Here is a 21817-nt window from a genome sequence, read left to right on the forward strand (position 1 = left end):
GAATTGTTCTATTGTATGATGAAAAGGATACAAAGTACGTTTTATTGGACACTCACAATCAGTCCTTCTCAATTCTTGTCGGCACACAATCACTCAACTACTGCTCTCTCTCTCTCTCTCTCTTCATTTTTTTTTCTTTTTTTTTTTTTTTATTTTTTTTTTTAACAAAGTTCACTCCACTACCTTTCAAAATGCGCGTCGACGATAGTTAAGGCGATTTCCGGCTCTCTCACTGACGAGAGACAAAAATAGCTGCTCCAAAAACGTTTTCTAAAAAGAATAGACTGCTAATCGCATAACCGGCTTTATCGTTTTTCTCAAAATTTCTTTATACTTTAGAGATAAACCGTACACATGCTAAAATTAATTAAATCGATTTTTATTTAAATTTGATTTTTATTTAAATCGATTGATCGCGTTACGAGTGGTCTTCGGTGATCTTACATTTATCATAGTGAACAATATAAAAAGATTTTGATTAAATCGTATCGTTTAAAAAATTTATTCTATTTTAATTTCGCGACATAATGCTCATCGTTAATTAACATTTAAAAAGATTTTGATTAAATCGTGTCGTTTAAAAAATTTATTCTATTTTAATTTCGCGACATAATACTCATCGTTAATTAACATTTTTCTCGATATAATTTCAATATAATTAAGATATCTAATATTCGTTTTTTATATAGATTTATCCACGTCACTCGTTTCCATTCTCGTTCAATTTTCTTCTCCTAAACTTCCTAATCTCTTTCAAAAGGGGAAAAAAGGGAAAACATCAAGGAGCATTGACATGTATTTACGTTATTCGAGCGCCGTATCTTTCTGGAGATTCTTTGATTCCTTTTCCTCGATCATGTACTCAATCAAATTTTTATCAAATGACGTACCTAGTCATGTCTCTTTTAAATCTTATTATAAAAATCCAAAAAGCAGATTTTGCCACGAGATTATCTTTAATTGCAATTCCCTATTGGGAATTCTCGATCTCTTTGAATCACTCGTCGATTTCATTTGATTTTTTTCCTTTCACTATACATACATTATACTTTTCAACGTTCACATTTTAATTTGATTCTCATAATATCAATTCTTCTAATTTCTACGAACGCTTATTCATTCAAAATTTTCTGTCTTAAATTTTAAAAGCAATTATTATATGCCATTGTCGAAAGTTCATTTTTAATTGAAATATTTTCATTCAATCGAGTATTAAAAGCTGATTGTATTCTCGAGTTGTTAAAAATCCATTAGATCGTTACATAGTTACATACCTGGTCTATATAACAAAGAAAATTTTGATAGTACGAAAATGGACATTGTAATCGATTAGATTTGAAGATATAGTCCATAAATCTTTTAAATCGATTGATCGATTCATTCCGAGAAGGAAACATCGTCCTCATGAAAAGCAAACCGGGTTCATAGAAGGAAGGACTAGTCGATAGAATCAAACGTCGTATTCGCCGGATTCATTTCTGGCTACGATTCCTGGGGGTTGCCCATCACGAAAGTCCAATTGGAGAAGATTGAACAGTACGATAGAATGGATTATCTCCTATTCGTCGATTCTTCTCGCTCCGAAAATCGCGATAGAACGTTTCAAAGAAAAATACGTGGTATCGTCAAATGGGAGCAAGGTTTACTCTCGAATTCAATCGTTTGTCCTCTCGTCATCTCTCTCTCTCTCTCTCTATCTCTCTATCTCTATCAAAATCTCTCTCTTTCTTTCTCTCTTTTATCATAGATTCTGAGTATCGACGTAATGATTATTAAAGATCTACGAGCAATTCTTGGAAACATTCAATTTTCGTCTATGTACGTTTCTCAGTCGATCGTGATCATTACCTTAAAGCGAAAAGTCTCCAACATGGTTTGATCGCGAGTGCAATTAAGTGCAAAGTGGACCAGTAGACGTTCTTGGACGACGGTAAGCTTGCGAAACTCCAACGCTCGTAAGTCGTAAGGTATTTCGTGCGGTTACGCGAAACTTGCTAACTTCGCCGGTGTGACACCTGCCGCGCGTAATCAACCTGCCGAGTTAACTGGGTTTCTCGTTCTCTCGGTCGCGCTCGTAGCAACTACCGCGTCTCTACTCTTCCGCGTCTATACGTATATATGTATATCCTGTTACAACAGCAACACAATTGGCAAAGACGAATATTATCTTAATGTGTGTGTTTGTGTATATATATATATATATATATATATATATATATATGTATGTGTTTCTGCATGTCCATTGACATCAAACATGCCTTTTCTGCCCGTCAGTCTGTCTACCTGTCATTATTTGTTTTTGTTTTCTTGTTTTCTTGTTTTCTTGTATTTTTTTCTTTCTCTAGAAAATTTCTTTATTACAAAAGCCTACCATACATAAGTACGTGATACAGTTACAAAAAAAAAAAAAAAAAAAACAAAAAAAATAAATGAAAGAAAAGAATTGACATGAAATAGAGAAGGTAGATAAAAAAAGATGGATAGAAAAAAATGAAGGACGAATGTATTTTTATTCTAACTGCGAACACTTCAAAATAATTTCTTAATTGTGGAATTGTGATGCGCTACATTCTAGGTACTTTGAACGGCTTATAATGAATGAATAATTTTGAAAAAAAATATTGTATATTCTTTGAAACCACAGAAATAATAATCAGTAAGTTTTTTGAACATAATTTCCAATTTTGTCAGTTTAAACAAAGTTTATTCATACGTATATTTGTGAATGTCAACAAAATTCTTATGACTGCGTCAAATATGTTAATAATGTAAAGTAAGCTCACATATAAAAAAAAACTCTTCATTTATTTATCCATCTATTTCTCTTACTTTATATTCACTTTATTCATGTTCGATCGATTAATTGCAACTACGAGTTGTGTACTCGCTCGTGGTATTTGCTGGCTGGTCTCTCTATTCATTGCACTATGATAATTCTGTTACAGAGAAAGTGAAAATAGTAATGATCAATATTAATCTACATTTCGAAGTATAATAATTTGTGAATATCCCATTTGGATTATAATACATTTGGATGAATATTTTTTTTTTTCTAATAATAATATAAAGTTCATGATTTATTTAATAATCATATGAAAGATCTCTTTTAAGGCATCAAACTTTTGTTCATCCTTGTTAAAATAGAATAGAGATATATATTTTTTTTTTTTTTTTTTGTAAATATAAATCATAACTGTTACGATAAGTATAAATATTTTTTATATACCCGTAGAACAAACTTTTTTTTTCAAAGGCCGATCTTGCAATGAAATTTTTCGATCACTCTGTCTTTAAGATACATTGCGATTTTGTCGCGAATTTTTAAAAAGTAGAATTAAGCGACATTGATATGCACAGCAAGGTTTGTTTGTGCATATATTTTTATAGAAAATATATAAGATCTTATGAATAAAAGATAAAATCCCTTAAAGGATGAGTGTCAATTTATCTTGAAAATCCCAAAGAAACATAATCGATTGACGATACATCGAGTTACTTAATTTTCATTAACGATCAAAGTATTATATTATAAATAGTCAATACTATTTTGTAAAAATCGATATGCTTTTTAATAAGTCATTCTCATTCCTGCTCATTTTTCTTTCTTTTTTTTTCTCTCTCTCTCTCTCTTTTGAAGCTTGAAATAAGCAACGAGTAAAATAACTCGAAAAAAATAAAAAGTTTAATGTTTGCCATGAGAAGCTGCATCATTCAACCTCTCCCTAAGTGCACCAAATTAACTCTTTTACCTTTCAGTTACAAGTATTTGGTTAACGTATTAAGGTCCGAACAAGGTTTTTAGTGATGTTTCCAGAACACCGCTAATTACATACTAAAACTCTCCGTGCGTTTTCTTTTAAAGAAATGCATTAACCGACTAAAGATTTTTTCGTGAGTAACGAGAAATTTAAGCTCTTTCGTTAATATAAAAATTTTAATTTTATTTATCTAACCTTTCTTTTGCCTTGTCAAAAATTATCGTATCGAAAGTTTCGTTTCGACATCGAACGTCTCTTATTTTTCTTTCTTTCTTTTTTTTTTTTTGTTCAATGACGTTCAAATTTTGTTACGTATTTTAAACGAACGCTTCCTCGTCTTCGAATCGGTCGAACGAAAGTTCGAGTTTCGATGAACATTGAATACTTCTTTTCCGATTGAAAGTTTTGCTTTATTTTTACCTTTCATCTTGATTCCCATCGATTAACTTTTCATGTATTTTCGTCGTCAATTGAAATTGCAAAGACTCGGAATGAATTTCGATCGATTCCTTCTCGATCGTTAGAACGTCCTTGTTTATAGCGCTTCATTTAGATAATTAATTATTATCGCGGCATTATACTTGTAACTTCTCAAATCGCGTAAATTCATCGGCTCATTGTTCTATCCTTGAAAGCTTCCACATTATCATAGACAATAGTCAATCTGCATGCATTATACGTCAAATATATCAATCCATAATATGTAATTATCTATGATTTATGTTTTATGTACACGATAGAAAGATTTTCGTTTATGATTGATTATTTTACTTTGGGTCTTTATTTACACAATTTCTTTTTCTTCGAATTTTCATACAATATCGTATTATGAAAGACATTTCTGTTGTCAACAGATCTAACAATAAAGACGTACTTACGGAAAAGGTCGAAGATTTCCGAGCGCCAGTTTTATAACAGCGTTAAACGATGAGACATAGTTAGTTGACGACGAGCAAGGACAAGAGTCCTATCGAACGAATCTGATTAAATCCTAAAACTTGGCACCTCGTTTATCTCATCTTGACCATAGCTCATTCAACAAAAGATTATCAAAAAAGTATAATTCTTTTTAAACATTTACAAAAAAAAAAAAAAAGTACTGCTACTGACAAATACATTTTTCACTCGTCATTGTAATTAACTATATCCTAAATCAAGATCTATAATGTTACTTAATACAATAAATATTAAAATATTCTTTTACTTACGATAAAAAATATACAAACAAATACATATACACAACACACATATACACACGTATAAAGATACACGCGTACATAGAGATATATCGATTATTCACTAAATTTGTACTATCGATGAAAATAAAAATAGATTCATAATTTTATCGAAGCTAAATTTAAGAGAAAGTTAGAAGAAGGAGATACGGAAGAAGGAAATTCGTATAAAAAAGAGAGAGGTAAATGGTATGCATATTCGTCAGTGATGAACGCGAAGCAAGTCCATGCGCATCCTTGGAAAGAGAAAAGAAAAGGATTCAGAAGCAGGCTGCTTCCTCTCTCTTTCTCTTTCTCTTCCTATATTCTTCTCTCTTTTCGAGACTCCGGTGGTGGATGCATCCCCGTGGTTGGAGAGGAACGCCGGTAGCAGCCGAGGCAACTCGGTAGAAGCGGTGGTAGCAAAAGCAACCCTCTCGGAGCGCAGAACGTAGCGCATGCCCATCCGGGAATCGAAGCCACAGAGGCACAACGTCAGCGGCGAACCAGCCGCCGGGTTTCTCAGTGCGTTTGGCGAACAGTTCGCGGACGGACGTGTCTCATCTCTTTCGTCTAGCTTCTTGGAGAACGCTCTTCCATCTCTTTTCTCATTCATTGAGGCCTTCTTGAAAGAAAAAAGCCATGAAGAGAGAATAAAGTAGGAGAAGAAGCAAGATTAATAACTTTATTATATCGTTTCGAACGTATTCGCGTTTCCTTTGCTATAAAGTGAAGCTCGGTGAAAATGATTGGAAAAATAGACAACGAGTTCTATTCGTGCATTTATTGAGACGCCGACGGTTATGTGAACTGAGAACTTGTTTCAAGGTTTTTTTTTTCATTGATAGGGGAAAGTAGAAAAAAAAAAAAAGAAAAAAGAAAAAGAAACGAGGGAGATAAAGGACAAAGGGTCAATTTGATTTTCTTTGAAGCTAACGATAACTTTCGGTGTTATCTTGGAAAAAAAAAAATATATATATATATATATATATAAGAAGAGAAAAGATTTCGAAGGTCAAAGATCATCAGGACTATTTCATGCATGTTGCTCTGACCCTGATACGAGAAGCCACGCCGGAATACCAAGGTCGTTTGCGATCGATCAGCGTGGCGTCGACTGCCACGTGACTGACTGATTGATCGTCTCCCATCGTTTCAATAATAATCTTGTGTCGAAGATCGTTTCGTGCGATTTCTTAAAAATTCGGTAAGGTCGAAATAATTGTTGTGACCTTCCCTTCTACGAAATTTGAGATTAGTCTTACGATGAAGGATCATTAAAAATATACACCTAACAAACTAATCTCGATTATCGTGAAAGTTTATCTTACTTAAAAGGAAATAAAACTGTATTTAATTGGTTTATATTTATTCCTTACGTCGATTGTTTTGTTATGATTAAACAATCTCGACACGACAGATTCTCGAAGATCTTGAATTTTCTTCTCTCTTCGCAATCGTGCGAGTATAAGTAAAGATTAACGTCAGCTTGACATCATTTTGGTCAGACTAAGGCGCGATACTTCTCAATATCTCTTATCGCGAACGTTTGAGAGAGTACGAAAAAGAAGAGACAGAGTGAACGAGCCAGAGAGAGAGAGAGAGAGAGAGGGAGGGAGAGAGAGAGAAATAAGAGAGTTGAACTGACAGAGAAGAAGAAGGGCTTGTGACGTGCAGTGCGATCGGTGCGAAGGAGATTTGAGGGACTTGGAGGATCCAGTTACGACGTGACATGACGAGAGACTTATAAACGGCGAAAGCTGTAAAAAGAAGAAGGATAAAGAAACAGAGAGAGAGAGAGAGAGGGAGAAAGACAAAAAGGAGAAAGAGATAGAAGAGTAGAAGGACCGAAAGAGTTTGGTGAATCTTTGGGAATCGAAATCGCTACGTCAACGTGATTGGTGAGTTTTGTACACGCGATTGATCTAATTTTGTTTTCTTAATCGATCTAAAAAGTTATTGTTTTCTACTTTTAAATTTTGAACAGGTTGTCCCGTAGAATATATAAGTTTTTTGAAATTCCAACTAACAAGTTATCTCTTTTTTTTTTTTTTTTTTTTTTTTTTTTTTTTTTTTATATATATATATACTAATATTTGTAATAAATTTCATAAATATGTTTAAAGATATTATACTACAGTTTAAAATGTAATTGATCAAATAAAAATTTGTTAAGCAAAAAAGAGATTTGTTAACGTGACAAAGTTTGGAATTCTAACCGTAAAATTAGAGATGACCACAAAGGTTGATAGAGAGGCAAGGGAAAAGATTGAGAATAGCAAAAAGGGGTAACAAAACTGATTCATAGTGCGAGGAAGAGCGACGTTAAGTCGACATGAATGAAAGGGAGGACCTCGGCAAGGGTAGTGGGTGGTCCGCAAGACGAAGAAGAACTAAGATAGGGAGTGATAGAGTTCGAGGCAAAAAAAAAAAGGGGACATCACGAGATAGAAAAAGATAGAGGATGATAGAAGGATAGAGAGAAATCAGAAATGTCACGAGAAATAGACGTCGAACTTTTGAAAGAGAAATACAAGTTCGTCCCGTGTGTCGATCAAAATATTCTCGAGAAACATATTATTTAGATCTTTACGTGTTCGTCGATCTTTATTTATAAACGCTTGACAAAGGTCCGTTCGTCTAATTGCGTACGACAAAATATCCAAGAGTAGAAATTTGCAAAAGGAACGCAATTCGCTTTATAAATACGTTATCTCGCATTGCTATACGTAACTAGCTTAATATTCGAACATAAAGCTCGAAAAGATCCTTTTAGCGAAACTAAAATTGTTACACGTAATTTTCCATTGGTGAGTTTTTTTCGTTATTTAATTTTTATTTTTCATTTCAACCGAATGCTTCCTCGCTCGACATTTTTTTTTTTTTTTTCCCAAAAATTCTCTTTCTCTTTTTCTCTGTTTCCTTCTTTCCTCCTTTATTTATTTGTTTCTTTCTTTCTTTCCACTTCCTTTATCACTTTAACGACCGTGTTTATTTTGTGCGATCCAGGATCATCATAAAAGAGATTTTCGTGTAAAAATATTCATAATGCGAATATGTATTTGCCGTAAAACCATAGTGTTAAATTCTCACAAATTATTTTTGTATTTTTATTGGATGTTGTGCGTTCGCAATGATACATAAATATCATACGCTGAGAAGAGAGAAAAAGATAGATAGATAGATAGATAGATAGAGAGGAGCTCTTTAAAAAGAAAAAAAAAAACAAAAAAAAAAAAAAAAATACCAGAGAATTTAAAAGTGCTTTCGAATGCCGATCGGTAAACCTCCATCCCAATGGGGCTTATTCTCGATTGAACAAATTGCCGCCAATCATAAATAATTGACAGACAATCACGAAGGATTTAGATTTTCTCTCTGGTATAATACGGACCAGAAGTTCGATATCGCTTTTACGAAGGGTCGACAATGCGACGAACGCAGAACAATCCTTTGTTTAACCCTCGAGAGCCGGAAATAAATTTTCACTCGAGATTTATCCTCGACTCGTAATTATGCCATTCGAGCGACGACCGTATGTAAATACGTTTGTACATATAAAACGTAAGCATACATAGTATCAATACGAATATACATGAGAGATAAAAGGAAAGAAAAAGAAAGAGAGAGAGAGAGAGAGAGGGGGGGGAGGAGGGGTGGGAGAGGAAGGGGAGAGAAAGAAGATACTCTTTCTAATTTTACAAATATACGTATACAGAAAACAGGATATTGCAACGTCAGAAAGAGAAAGCTGATATTACGTGGGCAAAGTTTGTACTTTTACGATGCAAGGACAGCGATACAACGTCATATCTCTCAGATCCGATTTCGTTCTCTCTGTTTACGTTTCTGCCACGATTCTATTTTAAAGCTTTTCACGTACGTAGATAACATACATATGTAATGTAAGTGCGATACGCATAAATGAGTACGAGCGTATACCCGATGGAATTATTATGTAAAAATAAGGATGTCGTAATGTATCCTTCAGTAATATTCACTGGTAAAGTTTCTTCCTTATTTTTTTCGTTTTTTTTTTTTTTTTTTTTGCGATAACACTCTTATAAGTTTTAACTTTTCCTATGAATCTCCGTTGATAACTTAATCCTTTAAATATATGCATTTAATTTTATCAATCTTGACATATTCATGAAAAGTCACGAGAGAGAGAATGAGAGAGAGAGAGAGAGAGAGAAAGAGAGAACGTGGCAATTAGAACGTTTAAGGAATCGTTCTATTATTTTCTTTCCGTTAGCTAAGCGGCTCGCATGATCGTAGACAAGTTTAACTAAGTTAGGAATCTCCGGTCGGAGCTTCGCGTGTTTCACGACGGTTTGTACAAATCACGTGTGATTCCTGGAACACACGCAGCGTTTTCACGTTAAGATAACCAGTAACCCAATCTATATTGGGTACAATCAAAGCCTCGAGATCCCTCAACTTCATCCCGAATTATGTCCGTTTAGTTCTTTTCTCTCTCTCTCTCTCTCTCTCTCTCTCTCTCTCTTCTTTTTCACAAAAATTATAGAAATAATTAATTAAATAATAAAGGGAATAAAAATGTTCTCATTCGGAGTACCAGTCGCGATATGTATTACCAGCAAGAAAGGTGATCCGTTTTGTGCGGCTAATTGTTTTCTGAAATAACGCCAACTTAATGGTACTGTGAAGGAAGAAGAAAAAGAAGAAGAATAAGCAAAAAGGACGAGATGATATGAAGTGGGAATAGAGAGAGAGCAAAATGTGAGGGTCGAGAGAGAAAGAAGGAAAGAGAGAGAGAGAGAGAGAGAGAGAGTACGAATGGCAGAGGCGGTGAAGTGTGCCGAATTAGTGGTTAGAGAAGAGACATTGCCAAGAAAGAAAGAGAAAGGAAGAAAGAGAGATAGAGAAACGCGATGAACCAGTCCAAGGAACGTGTACTAAGAGATAGATATCCTATACACACACATATATATATATATATATGTATGTATGTATGTATAAGATAGATAGACAGACGAAAGATAGATGGAGACAGAAAGACAAGTAGAGAAAGGAATAAAGAGAGAGAGAGAGAGTGAATATATGTGTTAGAGAAGGATAGATGAAATAGTACAATGCGAGGAGAGGAGTAAACCTGTCCTGAAATGAGGTCGACATAATTGCAGCTCCAGTCATAGTGGAAGTACGGAGGTGGCTTCGTCGCAGACGGCTTGTAAGAGGTGGGAAGGAGTAAGTTGGTGGACTGATGGCAGAAGGGTGAGGAAGGAACGGCTTGGTCGCCATCCATTGTCTCACGCAGACCCGAAGTCGGCACTGATTAAATACTTGACACATCCCCGGCCAAGTCGGCTCGGCATAACTTTGTTCGAATTGTAATTACAGACCGGATCAGACTCCGGTTACCGAATGAGTTCCACAGCCTGGAGAACGCGCCCTATGGAACTCCGTGTCGTCGTTGCATCAATCGAAGGCATCAGCTTATCAGTACTAATGCGATCTCATTCCTCTTTCAGTCGAATCTTTTCCTCTTTTTTTTTTCTTTTTCTTTTTTTCTTCTTCTTCTTTTTTTTTTATTTTATCTTGAAAACAATCATAAAATAATCTATTCGAAAGCTTTACATCTGTATTTATGTATACGCTCGTATGTACGCAAATGTATGCCATATGATTAATTAGTATATATTCATTTTTAAGTAAATTTAAATAATTAATAATATCGATCGAATTTCTGTCGGATCGATTTTTCCTTTTTTTTTTTTTTTTTCTTACCTCGATTCCTATTTTGTAAATATTTTTTTTTTCCTCGCAATCATCTTTATCATATTACAATTTTTACGTACGTAAATGTCTGATATAATTAGCAAACGATTGAATGTAAATTTATAAATTTTTCACGCTCTTTGTTTTACGATTAGTCAAGAAATTTTAGAACGGTCGAACAATTTAGATTATCGCATCTATCGGATAAGAATTGAACTACGGAGAGAGGTGCGATGTGTAAGAAAAGAAATAAAATTAATAATAATGATATTAAAAGATAAAAATGGAAGTGTAAGAAAAAGAAAAGAAAAAAAAAAGAAGAAAATAAAGGAGAAAACAAGGAAGAGGACTTCGCGAGGCGCGAGAGTGCACGTGTACGTATTTAACGAGATCCGGCATGGTCGTCGGGCTTTCGGAAACGATGCACGAACGGTGGCTGTGGCAGTGGTGGCAGCATCAGAGGCGGCGGCATGGTAATTTATTACGAACCGGTTTCGAGGCGACGTCAAGCGTCAGGTTTCGTGCAATTTAAGGCCGGTTAATCGAAGTGCAGTAAGTCGTTAAAACTCTTTGACAAATTAATTAGTACGAAGGGTACAAAGTAGCGGTTCGGTCACGATCCTCCAGCTTCGTCCCTTCTCTCTCACTCTCTCTCTCTCTCTCTCTCTCTCTTTTCCTCCCGTTCCCTCTTTTTCTTTCACTCTCGTCCCATCGTCTCGTTCACCATTGTCGTAACATCGAACGAACGAACAATAATGATCTCTCTTTTACCGCGTCATCAGCCGGTATATATTAAAAAAAATTTTTAATTCGTCAATATCTACTGTGAAAGGAGAACAACGTCGATGATAATATAAAATATCGATAATATCTTCATTTATATTCAAACGTCATTCAGTTTAAGATCGAAATTGGATAATGTAATTAACAAATATTCTCGTACTATAGAATTTCTTTATGATATTCGGTAATCTGTGTTAATAAGCCGATAATAAAAAAGATTAACGGTCTTCGATGTGATCGAATAACAAATTAACGATTCCCTTTCGAATTTCGTTTACGATTATTTTTCACCTAATTGCACTTACGAGCGAGACGCGGTTAAGGGTAACGTTGGGTAGGCGAGTGCAGGTTCTTCGCGAAGAGTTTATTACCAAACCGGTTTTTAAGCTCACGGTGGTTGGCTCCACCGGCAAAGGCAAAGGCGCCGGCGAGCGCCGGGGATTATGCAATTTAAAATCAGTTAATTGAAGTGCAATAAGTCGTTAAAACTCTTGAGCAAATTAATTAATATGAAAGCCGGAGAGCTTGGCCACCCTTTTCTACCGCCCCCACCCACAACCCCGTTTCAACCGGCAACCCCTTTTCTACTGGTTCTCCTCGAAGCAGCAACGCCACCATTGCTTTTGTTGCTGCTAGTGTTAGTAGTGGTGAAAGAGTAGGAGAGGGTAAAGGGCGTGCAGAGCTGGAAGTTGGCGAGGAAAAGCGCGGTTAATGAAATAATGTACGCTCGATGTATTCCTCGCGAGTGCAAGCCAGAGCGAACAGGCTCGGGATTTAACTTTTCAACGAAAATAATCGCGAGGGAGACTTTTCGAGAGTTCGAAAGTATGAGCGAAAAGCGTTCGCCGTACTTTATTGCCAATCTGAATTGATCTTTCATACGTACTTTCTTCGATCGAGAAAATTATACATCCAGATTTCGAGGAGTACGAGTATAAATAATATTTTGAATATCACGAACGAGTCAACGAAATGGCTAATTTCTATACATCGTTTATTTGCACTTTTGTTCATTTTGAAATAATTAAAATGTGTTAATATCGTTCAAGATATCAAATATACATTTATTTCCTTACTGATTCGTATCAAATATAAAGGCCATTAAACGTTTTAACCGTGATTATTACTCTATTTTTGTAATTAAAAAAGAAAAAAATAATAATAATAAGATCACGAAGGACCCTATGCATTTCAAAAAGTTCAACGTCACTTACAAGGATATATCCGGCATATTTTCTCCCTTTTGAGGAAACGAGAAATCTTTTATGTCAAATTCACGCTCGTTCGGTAAACTATCTCGATTTCCGTCGAAGCTCAACGCAGTTTCCGTTCTAGAAGCGAATAATCAAGGCCAGCCGATGAATAAGCATCCGTAGAAAAATTTCGATAAATTGGAAGCGTCGTGAGATCTGTCGTAGTAACTGTGAATACCTGGGATAAGCGCGGAGAAAGGATTCTCTATATGCAATTCGAAAATGAATGCGTATGTGAATGAGCGAAAGAAAATAAATTATACCGAATTCTGTGCTTCTGTGAAACGAGAAACTTGCCTCGTATTTAAGCTTTCATTGTCGATGTACATGTGCGTGTGTATGTGTGTGTTAGAGAAAAAGAGAGAGAGAGAGAGAGAACTATTCATTCTTGATTGCCCGACGAATCGCATGAGACATCGACGTCCTGTTCGAAAAAGCTTACGATTAAGTTTGAACTAATTAGAAAGAAACTCGTAATTTTGCATAAGAAATTCTTGCCTTTTCGTTCGTCTCTGTTTTTTATTTTGCGATCTACGTCTTCAAGGGATAAAACGAAGGGAAAAAGGGAAAAGGAGGTGCACGCGTTCGCCTCGCTAAAAACATTTAGCGCTTTAAACCGGTTTTAAAGGGTCTAACGAACTGCGAAGTCGAGGCTAATTGAGACCGTTGCAAAACTGTGAAACAATGTCGGTACCTACGTCGTTCTCTCGTCTTCTCTCTTTGAAAACCAGTTTACGACGCAACGACAGGTGTAACGTGACGGCTTGTATATATCTCCCGACGACTAACTAACTCGAATTGAATTATTTCCAATTTGCATATCTCCGAATGACCGAACGATTGCGCGGAAAAAAATTTTTCTTTTTTTCTCTTTTTTTTTTTCTTTTTTTTTTTTTTTTTTTTGAAGAATCTCTCGACACAGCACTCGATCTCATTAGTAAATAAACGTCTACATTACATGGAGAATATATATTTATGTATATATATATATATATATATATACATAAAAGCAAGCTTATAGAGGATTAAAGAAGCATACCTATAATATTTGCTATTTATTTAATATTTCTTGGAGGTGTGAATTAAACAATTCATCTTTACGTATTCATTAGTGCGTGGCTTGCAAAAAAAAAAAGAAAAAAAAAATAAAAAAGAAGAAAAGAAAAAAGAAAAGATAGTTAAATATCGTCTCACAATAAATCTTTTATCTTCCTGCTTTAATCTATTTTTTTTTTTTTTTGTGTTTTTTTTTCTAGGCATCAAAGTGTAAGAGATTTAGAGAGTATTCCACGTTTCCCTTAATTCCTCTACCATTTTTTAACACTCTTCTCTACATACGTACACGAATTAAGGACACTAAATTCTGTTCGCGAGTTCTGTAACGAGATCTTGAAAAGATCCGTACGATAGTCTAAATCTCTGAACAAAAACAAAGAAAAAAAACAAAAACAAAAAAAAAAAAAAAACAAAAAAAAAAGAAAAAGAAAAAACAAGAGGAAAAAAAAGAAGGAGCAAAGAAAAATCGTCTATTCCATAGTAGCGAAAATCGAAGTGGGTTGGTGGTGATACTCGGTTGGTCGTTGTAAGCTTCCCTTATCTACGATAATCGTTTAATACCTTGTAACGAGGATGCAATGCCTCCCGAAATCCCTGATGCTGCTCAGGGACGGCTCTTTAGAGGCCCGCAGGATTCACGGGGATGACGAAAACGCGTACCTATGCGTGGCACGTTGGATCTATGTACAAACGTTTGCGCGCGCGCACTCTCTCTATGCCGATGGCCGGGAACAGAGAAGCTAGAGCTGAATTAGCATGGCTATCTGGGTAATATATTGGACTGTATCGTTGGACACGAGCGGCCAGAGTTACGTGATATACTGGCCCCCCCTGCCCCTCGTTTTATTGGCACTATGTACGATCCCTGCTTCCCTTTCGAGCTTCCAAACCCCGTCCCCTACCTCCCCCTCCCCCTTGGCCCCCTAAATGATCCCCCTTCCGTCTCCTTCTCACCGTTTGGCAGCCCTTGACGATAGGTTTATCCACTTTCGCTGTTAATCCGTCTCTGGCTCAAGCGTTGACGTTAAAAAATGTACTCCTTCTTTTTATGGCCATCGTTCTTTCTCCATTTTCCTTTTTTTCTTTCTTTTCTTTTTTTTTTTTTCCTTTTTGTTTCTTTTTTCTTCTCCACTTTTTTTTCTTTTCTTTCTCTTTTCTCTTTTATGTTTGTCTTTTTTTTCCTTTTTTTTTTTTTTTTTTTTTTTTTTTACTCGTTCGTCCAACCAGTACGATTTTTGTTTCACTGTAGGCAAATGCATACGCATTGTTATCTCTTTCTCTCCATTTCTTCAATGGCGATACGAACTTTTATTTCTTTCAGATCTGTCGAGCATACAGGTATCGATGCGTATTAAATCGCGAGAATAAAAATTGTTTCGATATAGGGCAGGAAGTAAAATAATGGATAAAGGGTCAAGATTTTTCAGGTAACTACTATGGTATATAAGTGTAGAGTAAATTTATAGTAGACAGGTAAAAGTAAAGTCGAATTCGTTTCTATTTCCTTGTTTTACGGATTTACCGTAGCAAAGGTTTCTTTTTTTTTTTTTCTTTTTTTCTTTCTTTAAGGGTAGATTTAGTACAGTCCTATGATAATTATTTTTAACGCCTCGCCTTTAATTCTTCCCCTCTTTTTTCTTTCTCGAGGCGGCATTCCCGTAAGCCCCGGTAATGAAGCTAGCCATCGCTTTTTACATTCTCTCAGAGATTTTCCATTAGGTTCGCGAGATGAAATAAAATTAAAAAGTAAGGGATAACAGAAACAACCTTAGGGTCGGAATAAGCGCGATTGTATATACAAATTACTGCGATAAAAATGTCAATGCTATAAAATATTTTGGTATATCGAAAGAGGATTAGAGAAAGATAAAGAAAGAAAGAGAGAGAGAGAGAGAGAGAGAGAGAGAGAGAGAGAGGGAGAGAGAAACATTTCGATGAATTTTACGAGGGGAAAAAGGGAAATAGAAAATATAAGAAAAAAAAAAAGAAAAAAGGAGAGAAGAAGAAAGAAAAACATAGAAACGTCAATGTAGGGTAGGAACAATGGTGATTATTAATTATGTATCAAGTGCAGCAGTGTAATCCATATATCGAACGCAAACGGCGGGGGTCCATGACTCCGCCGTTATCACAAATCGCAATAGTTTTGTCCAAATATCTTAGGAGAGTTAAAGGACCCTCTTTGGTCAACTTCAAGTCAACAACAAGTCGCACGTCGAAGCTAATCGCATTCTGCCGCGTAATCTCGTATAATGGGATTCATGGCGGTGTACGGTTAAATTAATAAATGCGCCCGCTTCTTGTACACGATATGATTTATGACTTCTATCCGGCTCGTTCGATTCATGAACGGTCACTCGGAAGAAACAGGTAATTCATCCTGTCGAAGTTTCGTCTCGATATTGGCTAAGTCTTTTGGGTTCTCGATTAAAATGATCTTTTTCTTAATATCAGAAAGGCATTAATTATTTAAGATAAATAAGTACCTTCGCGTAATTATATATAACGAGATAATAAAATGAATATAATTTATTAATAAAATATCAGATAACGATTAACGTTACATATTTTTGCTTTCTTTAATCGATTCATTTATTCACTTTATGCATTTGCACGAGCAAATGATTTTCAAATTTATGAAAAAATTTGCCAACACGTAGAAAAAATAAGTAAGACGATACGAATTAACTGTTATCGTCCACTGAGATCTTCTTGTAGCCGGGTATCGAGCGTGGACGGTAATTAACGTGCGCGGGCTGCAAGAGAAAAATCGAAAGCGATCAAGTCCCTCTCCGGTGTTTGTAACTAATTACCCGCCGAGAATCGTGATTGCGTCGCTTTGTCAGTCTCCCTTGAGCTACGCCTCACCTGCGCTTGATTTGCATTCCGACATTCGTTTCACTGAAACCAACGTTGTCTATCTTTAACGCGAACCCTTTGCGATACGATTTCACCAAGACGTGTACGCTTACTTTTATCCTCTTCGAAATCTTTAGACACCTCTTATCCATTTAAAAATTTAACTAACTCTATATCGTCGATATTTTTTTAAATGTCATTACTCTTAACAATTTGCGATTTTATTTTTAACATATCCATTTCGAGAAATTATCTAAAATAATTTATGTTACTATTACATCTTCATATTGTATATATATATATATACATATATATATATATATATATACTTATGTTCATTATAAAACGTTCATTTTTAAACGACGAATAATTGTGCGTAGAATCTGTTTAAAGAACATACGAATTAGAAAAGAAAATTTAATAAGAACATTCTCTTGTAGAAATATTAATTAACAAAGATTATCATATATATTATCAAATGACATTTATTATAAAATCGAATAGAAAATGTCTTTAGTTTTTATAGTATGCTTTTGTAGAAACTTTAAATACGACGTATCGTTCTACAAGGGAATAAAATAAAAATTTCGATAACATTTGCTCTTATTATTTTTCTTTTTTACACATAATGGGTATGTTATATCGAATTTAACTGCGTCATGATTAATCTTTTTTTTGCCTGTAGGGTTATTATAAAACACGATATCGACGTTGTTTGCTTTTCGATTGCACGATAGTAGGACAATAGTTTCGAATTTAACGGGACGAGCGTGCCAAATTTTCGATATATTTCACAGAGAAATACGCTTCGATTCGGGTGAATCCATTTTACCGTTATCGTACTCGGTCGGTCGGAGCCATTTTCTTTCTCCTTTCTCATGGAGAGGTCTCTCTCTCTCTCTCTCTCTCTCTCTCTTTTTTTTCTCCCTCTCTCTTTCTTTCTCTCTTTCGCGGGGAAATGTTTTACGATTTAAACTTCCACGGTCGTTCGTTAAAATCGAACGAATTCTCAGTTGGCAACAGTCGATCGTGCCACCGCCGAAAAGGCCACTTTTCGAGAAACGCAAGGTCATATTATTTTACTCGAGGACTTCGCACTAGTTCGAACGGCGTAAAAACTTTACGAGTCTCCTGCGAATGCTCGAGATTTTCTACATACCTTTCTACTTGAACGTTTCTCTCCTTCTTTTAGATCTAAGAAATTTATATCAAACGTTTGAAATGTTACTGACGCTTAATTTACGATATCCTAAAATGTACAAAAGTAAATCAAATTCATCGAATCATTGTTCGTGTTACATATTATGATACATATTATAGAAATAAAATAACATGACTGTGTCTGTTTAAAAATTACGTATATATATATATATATATATATATATATATATATATGTATGTATATATATGTATATATACCGTGTTAATTTGCGTCCGGTAATTTGTGCATCTTCACGAACTTTGAGGCCGGCCTTTGCTACTGTTTGCGAAAGTAAATGGGGATGGAAGCAGTGCTGCTGCAAGAAACTGCAGCACGCCGAGAACGAGGAGGCAAACACCGAAACGATCAATCGGTGTTGACAGTGAAGTCGAGAAGCTCGACGGACGAGCACTTTACCGAGGATCGATCGATCACGTTCAGTCTTGTTCATCAAGTAGTAGTAGTAGTAGTAGTAATAGTAGTAGGAGTAGTATTAGTAGTAGTCAGTAGTAGTAGTGATGGTGATGGTTTCTGGATAGTATGCCGCTAGCTATCGGATTTTCGTCGTCGTCCACGAAAGTTCGAAGGTCGTCGTCGTTTTCATCGTAGTAGTTATCAACGCGTTCCAAGTGCTTGCGAAGGGAGGAAGCATCAATGGTGGCCAATAGGGTCGATGATAGAAAACTTTCGAAAAGTTTTCCCTTTTCGTAAAACGTAAGAAATGAGAATTCGTGATCGAAAACGAGGACTTTCTCGATAAATATCGATATGTATGACTTTATTCGATTTGCTGATTGAAATGTTACGATATATCAAATGTTGATATATCGTAACATTTTTGAAATATCTTTAAGGTTTAAACATATAATATTTATACTATAGATAGTATTTTATTTATTTTAAGATCGTATAAAGGAAAATTTTAATTTCTCTCTCTCTCTCTCTCTCTCTCTCTCTCTCTCTTTCTCTCCCTCTTTCTTTCTTTCAAGATTACTGTATTCGAAAAGAATGGATGGAGAAAATTCGATCGACGAAAAGATCAAACGAGGTCGTAGTAATTTTCTCATCCATCAAAGTGGCCATGGAGGCTAAGAAACTTTTCGCGAATCAAGGTAGAGCTTGTCCTCGGTATTCACCGTAGCAGGTCGCGTCGTTCGTAAGAAAGTCTCAACGATGAAAACCAATATCTTCGATAATCAGAGGTTTTCTGGGAAACTTTTCACGTGCTGTATTTACTCTTTGTAACTATACACCGACGAAAGATAAAGAAAGACTTGAAAGAAAATTGGTATACGAAAAAGTAGAGAAAAGAAGAAAAAGAAAGGAATTAGTACAGAGATACAACGTAGGATGAGATCGTAAAAAGTGTTTATTTAACCCCCCGTACTCTGTCGTCGCCTCGAGGTGAGCTCAGCTGTCTATAAAGCACGTGCACTCTATATAAAGGTTGTAGTGAGAACAAGAGAGAAATAGATATAGAAACTTTGTCTATGGGATGAAGAAAGATGGATATAGGTACAAGAAACATGAAGAAAGAGAAAGAAAGAAATGGGAAGTAGATCGAGTACGAAAGTGAGAATAAGATAGGAGAGAGAGAGAGAGAGAGAGAGAGAGAGAGAGAGAGAGATGAAGAATATTCGAGGAAAAGAAAGAAAGAAAGAGAGAGAGAGAGAAAGAAAAGGTAGAGTACAAACTGTTTTTACACATGACTTTTTTAGATGACTATATCTTTAGCTCTTCCATTCTTGTATATTTGTATTTTCCGCACGTTCCGCATTCCGTCGAAGCTATTCTCTTCTCTACATTGTGGTCCATTGTGTTTTTCGAACGCTAAGAATTTGCGCAATCAAGATCGTCGATTCTTATTTGAAGTTATAAATTTAATACTCTTATGGTAATAAAAAATTAACAAAAACGTACCACTTAAGATATTTTATATTACAATATATTTCTTATGTGATATTAAATTTATACGCAAGTTGATATTAAATTATATCTTGAAACACCTATCGTTACACGTTTAATCGTTTTCAAACGAGAAATTTCATTGTTATAAATTTTTTCTTTTTTTTATAACATAGCGTAAAACGATTTAAAAACTTAATCGCTTAAATCCATATACCATTATTTATAAAAGTAATAAATTTGTGAATGGAAGTAATAAGAAGTAAGATTAAAAAAAAAAAAAAAAAGAATTTGTATACTATTATATCAATAATAATATTAAAAAATTATTTAGATCAATTAAATGATGTATTGTATTTATGACACGCGCGTTCACATATTTTATAAACAATAATAAAACAAAAATGTAACATATACAATAACTCTATTAAATTACGTCTTCGTATTAATAGTAATGGTATAAATCTTTCGAATAATAATCGATTTTAATTTTTTTCTAAATACTCTTTCAAAAAATTCATGAACTCATGAAAATTACTATCGACTTTCTATAAGAAATTTTTTAGTAGATACAATTCATGTTGACGATAGTGATATTTTTTTTTTATTATGAAAACTTTTAAGAAAGTATCTCGTTATCATTTCATTAATTTCATTTTCAGAACTTAGAATATTTTTTTTCTTTTAATTTTTTTAAATTTATCTTTCGTAAAAAAATTCGTAGAAAAAAAAAGAATAGCAATAAAATCTGCATCACTAAAAGTAAATCTATCATGAAGTTACATCGAATTGTTTAACAAATTGACCTAAGTTATGATTCAGTTGTTGCAATAAAATTACTCCATTGGCTAATTCTAATACGTTTACATTTTTTATATGATTGATTTGATCATATCTAACGATAGAATAAATTTTTATATCTATGATCTTCTATATGAGATTAGTGTATTAAAATGTATATGATTTTATAAAATCAATAAGATGTTTCAATAATTACGATACGAAACGAATAATTAGTCTGCTATAAATCCGTATATTCGGCCATTTCAATAGCCTATTTATTGTTTCAATATCTAAACGAAATCCCATGTGTTTTCTTTTAAAAATAACCATTGATAGAATAAATAATTCCGACGAACTGATATAGCTAACAATTGCTTATAAGTTTCTTTTTCTTTTTTTCTTTTTTTGTTTAACGACCTTCCTATACCATTTTTATTTTACTATTTTTGAGCATTGCTTTGTAGAGTAAAAAATCCAATTTCGTTTACATCGAATATTCTAGTGCTGTCTATTCAAGTTTTTTTCAGTTGTATTTTGTAAAATATCAAAAAAATGATTGAAGGTTTCTCTATTAAAGGAGTTCATCATTCCTGGTTTTATAATGGTTTACCCCAACAAAAAAACTCAAAGGTAATTCTTGACTGATTTTTATGAACGAAGTCTCATTTTAAAGATGAAGATATAAATCACGATTTTATTGAACTTTTCAAAAGAACTTTATTACCCTTAATAAATAAATCGTGTCGAAAAAATGTTATTTTTCAGAAATAGTTTATGCATAAGAAGAAACGTTTTATCAAAATTTTTTAAAAAAGCTAACTCAGTTAAGAATTACGTTTAGATTATTTTTTGTTCGTTTAAACGTTATTATCGACATTTTTCATGAAAACAAAAATTTTGTATTGTGGTGTCTCTCGAAATCTACAGAGTACATTAACTATCAATTTTCATACATACGCTTAAATAGTTGGTTTTGCTTCTGTTAAAGTAGACGATTGCCTATTTGTTTGTGCAGTGCTGAGATTTTCTGATCCATTCCAAATGCATGCAAACATATTCCGCAATGCTGGCACAGAGAAACTACGGTGACTCACTCGGGGATTTTAATGAGAATTTTAATTTGGACAAATGATTTTATGGCAAAAATAATGAAATATGGTTGTTCATGCTAATGGGACTTAGTTTCTTTGATATTTATATATTATTACATATTAGAAAAATTTATAGTTATCTTTATATTTTAAAGACATGGAAACCTTATAA

At 34.3% G+C, this 21817-nt stretch overlaps 1 protein-coding gene across 5 annotated transcripts in view; it reads left to right on the forward strand.

The window, feature by feature from the left end:
• Nucleotides 1-5476: 5476 nt before the first annotated feature.
• The window catches only part of LOC124423103 (teneurin-m), a 628739-nt gene continuing 612398 nt past the window's right edge, over nt 5477-21817 (forward strand). For 2 of the 5 annotated variants that reach the window (XM_046960484.1, XM_046960486.1), the window contains exon 1: nt 5477-6873. The gene's annotated coding sequence lies outside the window, so the exon portion shown is untranslated. The remainder of the gene's footprint in view (nt 6874-21817) is intronic. The other 3 variants (XM_046960485.1, XM_046960487.1, XM_046960488.1) reach the window with 2 other exon arrangements.

This window comes from Vespa crabro, chromosome 3 (assembly GCF_910589235.1).
Source record: "Vespa crabro chromosome 3, iyVesCrab1.2, whole genome shotgun sequence".
Lineage (NCBI taxonomy): Eukaryota > Metazoa > Arthropoda > Insecta > Hymenoptera > Vespidae > Vespa > Vespa crabro.